This window comes from Chiloscyllium punctatum, chromosome 28 (genome assembly GCF_047496795.1).
Source record: "Chiloscyllium punctatum isolate Juve2018m chromosome 28, sChiPun1.3, whole genome shotgun sequence".
In the NCBI taxonomy this organism is placed as follows: Eukaryota; Metazoa; Chordata; class Chondrichthyes; order Orectolobiformes; family Hemiscylliidae; genus Chiloscyllium; species Chiloscyllium punctatum.
Window position 1 is genome coordinate 11681757 of NC_092766.1, and position 7748 is coordinate 11689504.

Below are 7748 nucleotides of genomic sequence, written 5' to 3' on the forward strand. Positions count from 1 at the left end.
AGACAGAGAATTGGGGATAGAGTTTGTGGGCGGCACGGTGGCACAGTGGTTAACACTGCTGCCTCACAGCGCGAGAGACCCGGGTTCAATTCCCGCCTCAGGCGACTGACTGTGTGGCGTTTGCACGTTCTCCCCGTGTCTGCGTGGGTTTCCTCCGGGTGCTCCGGTTTTCTCCCACAGTCCAAAGATGCGCAGGTCAGGTGAATTGGCTATGCTAAATTGCCCATAGTGTGAGGTAAGGGGTAAATGTAGGGGTATGGGTGGGTTGCACTTCGGCGGGGCGGGGTTGTGTGGACTTGTTGGGCCGAAGGGCCTGTTTCCACACTGGAAGTAATCTAATCTAAGAGTTGGAGGATCAGCCATGATCCTATTGCATGGCAGATCAGGTGTTGAAGGGCCAAAAAGCTTACATTTGCGTCTATTTGCTATCTTCTTATGATTACAAAGTCCAATCGCACATTGAACATTGGCAAACCCGAAAGTTCAGATTATGGACAACCATGCAAGAAGCCAGAAAGAGATCGGTGGAAGCCCAAAGTGTTGATTTGCCTGGTTTCTGCCCCTTCATTTGCATTTCAGTCAATAAATAGAGCTGGAAGAGCCCTTTCCGGTTTACCGACACTAGGTGAGGAGGGGGTCCCAGGAGTTTACAGCAAACGGTTCCACTGAGGGCAGCACCCAGAAAATTGGCTGTTTCACTGCATTCTCCAGTGGAAATGTTTCCGACGCTGCATTTGCTGTGGACTCTGTTGCTCCGTGTGACAGGTCAGGAATTGCTCTGGATTAACGTATATTTGTTAAACACTTGTTGGCTTTGTTTCACACCAGCTGGCAAAATAATTCAACGCACGCATATATTTCTTCAATTGTAGGTACTTTGGCTGTTCCTGTTCTCAATCAGAGTACGGTATCCGACCCACTCTCCGCCGGTCAGACCACCCAATTTAAGTGTGCGATCCAGAACGGTGATGTGGGCAGCTCCCATGTACGTTGGCACCGTCAGACTCCCGGAGAAGGCCCGGTGTGGGTGATCACGCATGACAGTGACAAGGACATTTTCAGACGCACCGGTTTCACAGACCGTTTCCAACCTTCTCGCGACACTTCCAGTAATCGCTTCATCCTAACCATCAGAAATCTGGTCTCCGGTGACCCAGCCGTCTATTACTGCCAAGTGTGGGCTGACTAAGCTGGCTACATCTTTGCAGGTGGAACCGCCCTGACTGTTCAAAGTAAGTGATTTTGTTTCCCCCCTCTCTCTCTCATTCAGATTAGTGCATTTAGAGAGTTAATAAACCGCTTACACAGTAAGACAGGGAAATACAAGAATTCAGTATGTAGAACTGCTGAAGTTTATAACTGAGTCTGAAACATCACTGGTTGAGGTCACCTTTATAATTTTCCGTCAGTGCAGTTTCCGACAGAGCCCAACTGGAAATTGAAGGGTTTCTATCCGATCTCCAGACATGTTAGACTCTGGATGAAATCCTGTGCTGTCAGTGTTCTCAGAGACGAGAGGGATTTCCAAATGTCTGGTTAGTCTGTGAATCGGTCCGACCCCACACCCCTCACTCCGAGAAAGGCAGAATGTGGAAAAGGACATAGTACTAATATTTTTTCCTCTTACCCCCTACTCAAGCACTAGGTCGGTTTCTTGGTGAGCCCCGCCATTGTAACACCTCTGTGTAAATGATCTTTAGAGGTTGAACTACCGCGATAGTCCAGATTTCGTAGATTTGGTTTCCTTTTGTGTCTTCTCTGTTGTTCAGAATAGTTAAATTTTATCCCTTCAGTGTGGATTCTCTTCTTAAGATTGCGCCAAGTCACAATTTAACACATTTTACAACAACTCTGATTCGCACCCACAAGTCAGTGTTATATAACAATTCTCTCCTTCATTCACTCACTCACAGAGTTTAGAGTATGCTTCATATCAATAATTCTCTCAAATAATCGCACAGATCAGGCCATTTTACAAGTAATAATAATTCTCTCTCTCCTTTACACACAGGTCGGAGAGACTATATTAATAGTTCTTTCTTACACGTAAGGTCAGTGTTCTTTTAATAAATCTCAATGACATACGCAGGTCAAAATGTTATTTATATCAACCATTCTCTCTCTGCCTCTCCCTCTCTCACACTCACACAGGTCAGTGTAACATTAATAATTATCTGTCTCCTCAGAAATACCCAGCGGTCAGTGTGTTGTATATACGGATTATTAATTGTTATTGTTATCTTAATGTTATTGCTATTACAAATTCTCTCTCACATATAGACATACATGTCAGTGTGTTATGTTATGTTAACAATTGTCCCTCTCCTTTTCTCGCTGTCTCGAAAACACGGGAGAGTCTTAGAAATATATAAATGATTCTCCCTCTCACACAAATATACACTGACCAGACATGATCAATAATTCTCTCCCACATCCAGGCAGTATTACATTAGAAATTATCTCTCACACAAATACATATATCAGAGAAAATATCAATAATTCTCTCCTACACACACCAGTCAATGTTACCTTAAAAATTCTATGCCACGCGATAAACACAGGCCAGAGCATATTTCTCTCTCACACACACACTCTCTTTCTCTCTCTCTTCCCCCCCCCCCCCCAGCCCTCCCCAACACTCACATAGACAAAGGTCAGCGTGTTATGTATGTTAATAATTCTGTATCTCTTACAAACACAAATCGGTCAGAGATTATAACAATATTTCTATCTCACACGCAGGTCAATGTTACATTAGTAATTCTCTCCCACACACAAACACATAGCAGTCAGAGTGCTCTTTATATTAATAATTTTCTCTCTATGACACACACAGACATGCCGACAGACACACACACAAAGCTCAGAGATTATAACAATAATTCACTCTCCATATACACAGGTTAGTGCAGTTTTTGTATTAATATTTCTCTCTCTTCATGTCTCCCCTTCTTTCCCACGCACATAAATCAGAATGTTATGTTATTAATAATTCTCTCTCGCACATTCGCGCACAGAACCGAGATTATAAAACAGGGCATTGTTACATTCACACTGCTCTCACTCACACATAGACAGGTCAGATAGATTATATCAACATTTATCCCACACACATAGGCCACTGTTGTGTTTTTAATTCGCTGCCTCCTACTCACACACGTCCGCAAACACCGATCAGAGTGGTGCAAATGTTCGTAATTCTTTATCTCTGTCTTTCTATCTATCTATCTCTCTCGCACACACGCACACACACACATACACAGAGAGAGAGAGAGATAGAGAGACAGAGAGAGACAGGTGCGTTTTTATATTAAATATTGTCTGACAAAAGCACACAGGTTAAAATCTTATTTATAGTAATAATTCTCTCGCTCAGACGCAAAACACACGCGGGTCAGAGTTTAAATGAATAAATCTCCGTCTTGCGCACATACGTCTGAGCATTGTTCCGAATAATAATTTTCTGTATCTTTTGTCACACAAACACACATACATACGCCAGTGACTTATGTATATTTATGAATAATTCTGTCACACATTCACACACAGAACAGAAGGTGCTACAATAATTCTCTGTCACGCGCACAGGTCAGGGATGATGTCAATAATTCACTCGCATTTACAGGTCAGAATATTCCATGTTTCTCTATCCCACGCAAATATACCAGTCAGATTGTTATGTACACAAGTAATTATTTTCGTCTCATATTCACACAAATATATGCAGATCAGACTTTAGATGAATATTTGTGAGAAGATTTGTATCTGATTTAGGTCAATAATTATCTCTCAAACATACAAGTCAAATAGTTTATCCTAATCAAAAACTGAAGTTGCTAGAAAGACTCAATAAATCTGGCAGCATCTGTGGAAAGAAATTAAGATCCAGTGACCCTTCCTCAGAATCAACTTCAATAAATTTCAATAATTCTCTCAGGCGCAAGTCAGAGTGTCATATTAATTACTCTCGTCTTCTCTCTCTCTCTCCCCTCTCTCCCCCCTCTCTCCCCCTCTCTCTACCCCCTCTCTCTCTCACGCACATACACACGCGAACGTGCACCCACACATACACACGCACACACATCAGGTAGTTATGTTACACTATCACTCACTCCTGCAAATCCCTTCCTCATGGCATTGTGGGCCAAAACGCAGCAGTGGATTACACTAGATCAAGAAGGTGGCTCACCACAACCTTCTGAAGGGCAACTAGGGACTGGCAATAAATGCTAGCCAGACAACGACGCCCCCCTCATCACAAATGATGAATAAATACAAAAGACATGCACAGGTCAGTGTTTTATATATGCACCAGTAATTCTCACAAACATGGGTGAAATAGTTATGCTGATAAATCTCTTACGCACGCATATTCACATGTACAAGTTTGCATGTATATATTATATGTATCTCAATAATTTTCTCTATCTTTCTCTCACGCACACAGACACACAAGTCAGAGTTTCAAAAAAATATCACAAAACACCAGGTTATACACACAGAACAGGAGGTGCTACAATAATTCTCTGTCACGCGCACAGGTCAGGGATTATGTCAATAATTCACTCGCATTTACAAGTCAGAATATTCTATGTTTCTCTATCCCACACAAATATACCAGTGTATTTGGAAGTACTAGCTTTCAGAGCACTACTCCTGTATCAGGTACCTAGGAAAGTAGGATCAGAAGACACAGAATTTAGAGCAAAAAAAATCACAGTGTCATGCAATTAAAATGATACATTGAAGAAACATAGATTGCTGTTACGTCTTTTTTTTAATAGGTTATAGTTTTTGGTTCATTAATTTGTAAATCACAGAATTCATTTTCAGTCACATTTTCGAGATAACTTAAGGTTTTATAAAACCAGATGACATCTCAGCTCAGACAATGTATTAAAGTTGTGTGGTTGGAGTCCGTCTCAATCCCAAACCTGAGTCAGAATGGTTCTATTTACAAAATATGGACTGACTGCCTGCATTGACTGCCTGCAGGTTTTTTGTCTTTTTAAGCAAAAATAAAAAAGTATTTGGAAATACAATTCTGGAAATTTAAATTCATCTGTTAGACGTGTGTGTATGAGAGAGAGAGACGGAGAGAGAGAGAGTGCGCTTGAGAGAGCATGCGTTTGCCTGTGTGGATTGGTAGAGTGTGTGAGTGAGTATGACGGATTCCGACATTTGAAATAGCACCAGTCTGACTCAAGATTGGGGTAGATGCAGAGTCTAACCTCACGCCTTCAAGACATAGTCTGGGATGAGATGTCATCGATTTTTTAAAAACGTTAAGCCATCTTGACAATGTGACTTTATATAATTTCTGGGTTTTGCATGTTAATGAAACGAAAACTGCAGCCCATCCTAGAAGGTGAAAGACTGAACAGCAATTTCGGTTTGTTCAATATATCACTTTAATTGCATGACACTGTAATCTTTTGCTATAAATTCTGTGTCTCACGATTCTGCCCCACTCGTTAACTGATGAAGGAGCAGCGCTCCAAAAGCTAGCACTTCCAAATAAACCTGTTGGACTATCACCTGGTATTGTCTGACTTTCAAGTTTGCCCACCCCAGTCAAACACCCAAACCTCCACACCATGACCAGTCAGCGTTATGCATATGAATAAGTTTCTTTCTCACTCTGTGTCTCTCCCACACACACACAGGTCAGAGTGTAAGACATGAGCAATTCACGGTCTCACGCATACTCATACATCAAGTCAGAGTGTTAATATTAATAATTATCTGTCTCTGTCCTTCACAAACACGCAGTTGAGTCTAATATGTGTAATTTTACCTCCTTTGGATGGATCAGAGGTTTTTTTCATTCATGTATGTAATCGTCATTCTCTCTTTCACCATGATCAGGTCGTGACGATCGGAAACCATTTGTCCTTCTGCTCCATCCTTCACCAGAACAAATAGACACAGAATCAGGCACCATTTCCTGTCTGGTGAGTCGCTTCAAGCCGGGCTTTGCACAGGTCTTCTGGAGTGCGGATGGGAAAGACACAGATATCGGGGTGACCACAAGTCCCGTGTCCCTGGACAGTGATCGGCCTGAGCTGTTACCTGACCGTCCCGGCTACGGACTGGAAGAAGGGCTCCAGATATTCTTGCAGTGTCAAGCACGGTTCATTGAATTCGCCTCTCCTCAACACCATCAGCTCCAGCGACTGTTAGCTCTGAGGCAAACACTGTCACGGTTCAGTCAATGTGTGCCAAGTGATGTTTTGTTGTTTGTTCGTGTTTTGCAACGTAATTTATGCAACAATGTCGGTATTTGGTGAATCGATGGATATCAGGAGCCGGTGAAATTATTGTTTGATTTGATGAGTGGGGATTTCCTGCTGCAATTGTCCCCAGAATTTTGCGTGCAAACTCTCAGCCTGGATAGAATGGGGAGCAATTTCCCCACTTAAACAATGATCCTGTTGCGTTTGTAAACTTGGAGTAAACACAGCTCTGAATAGATCTGAAATGATAAAAATAAATGACTGTCGTTATTGAACATTTAAAGGGCATTAAAAGTGTCTTGGCAGTGGATAGTTTGCTGCTGTGACAACATTACACAGAATTATATCAAATTATGGAATGTGAATGTACACCAACAATATTCATCTCAACTACTCCCTGTGGGACCAAGTACCTAAATTCTCCCCACACCACTCAGGACCGAGTATTCGATTCTCTCCTACTCCCCACGTGTGAGCCCCCCAGTCCCTTCCACCACCCATGGGAGTAAGTCATCCATTCTCATAAATCCCCATGGAGTGAGATCTATAATCTCCATTCCTGAGGAAGTTTCTCCTGGATTCCTGATTGAATTTATCGGGGGGCGGGGGGAGATGTTGATCAACTTTAGTTTTGTTTGCAACAGGAACAAAACATTCTATTGTATTGATATTCACAATTTTAAAACTTGAATCAGGTAATGGCCCACAGCTCGCTATTTTCTTTTCAAAAGTGTCCCAAAAAAAGGTCACTCTCTCCTGATGAGTCTAACCTCCCAATTCTGTCACTGATCTTGTCAATGATAGCCCCTTTCAGAGTGCCTCTGTAATTTTGACAGGTGTGCTCTGGACTCTGTATCTTCATGAACTCTAACTAACAAGAGTTGATTGTGGGTAAAACATGCGCCGAGTCAGGAGCTGCAAGCTGAGGGTCATAAACCTGTAACCCGCAGAAAGATCTCTATCTCACTTCTGTTTCCCACACCAGCCCTAATCACACACACACACACGCACACGCACACACACGCACAAACGCAGATACAAGCATACAAGCCCAACTTAAGCTCAGCCCCTTGGTGATGTATAATGAGCTCGCCTTAGAAGTAGGGCATTTGTTCTCTCCCATCTCATCCAAAGTGAGTTATCCCTAATTCCACAGAGAAACTCTTGCAGGTTTTACTGGAGGCAGCGAGGGAATATTGTTCCCATTGGAAAGAGGGTCGATAACAGGTTTGCGTAGAGGAAGAGAATTCAGAAATGACTGTTTCTGTTCAGGTTGTAAGTTTGCTCGCTAAGCTGGCAGGTTTGTTTTCAGACGTTTCATTACATCATTAGGTAACATCATTAGTGAGCCACTGGTGAAGTGCTGGTGTTCTGCCCTGCTTTCTATTTATATGTCTTGGTCTCTTAAGATGGGTGATATTATTTCCGATTCTTTTTCTCAAAGATTGGTAAATGGGATCGATGTGTTTATTGATGGAATTCCGGTTTGAATGCCTTGCCTCTAGAAATTAC

At 42.2% G+C, this 7748-nt stretch overlaps 1 pseudogene; it reads left to right on the top strand.

The window, feature by feature from the left end:
* The first annotated feature begins 716 nt into the window (after nt 1–716).
* LOC140453812 (immunoglobulin lambda-1 light chain-like) lies at nt 717–6183 on the top strand (annotated as a pseudogene).
* The last annotated feature ends 1565 nt before the right edge of the window (nt 6184–7748 follow it).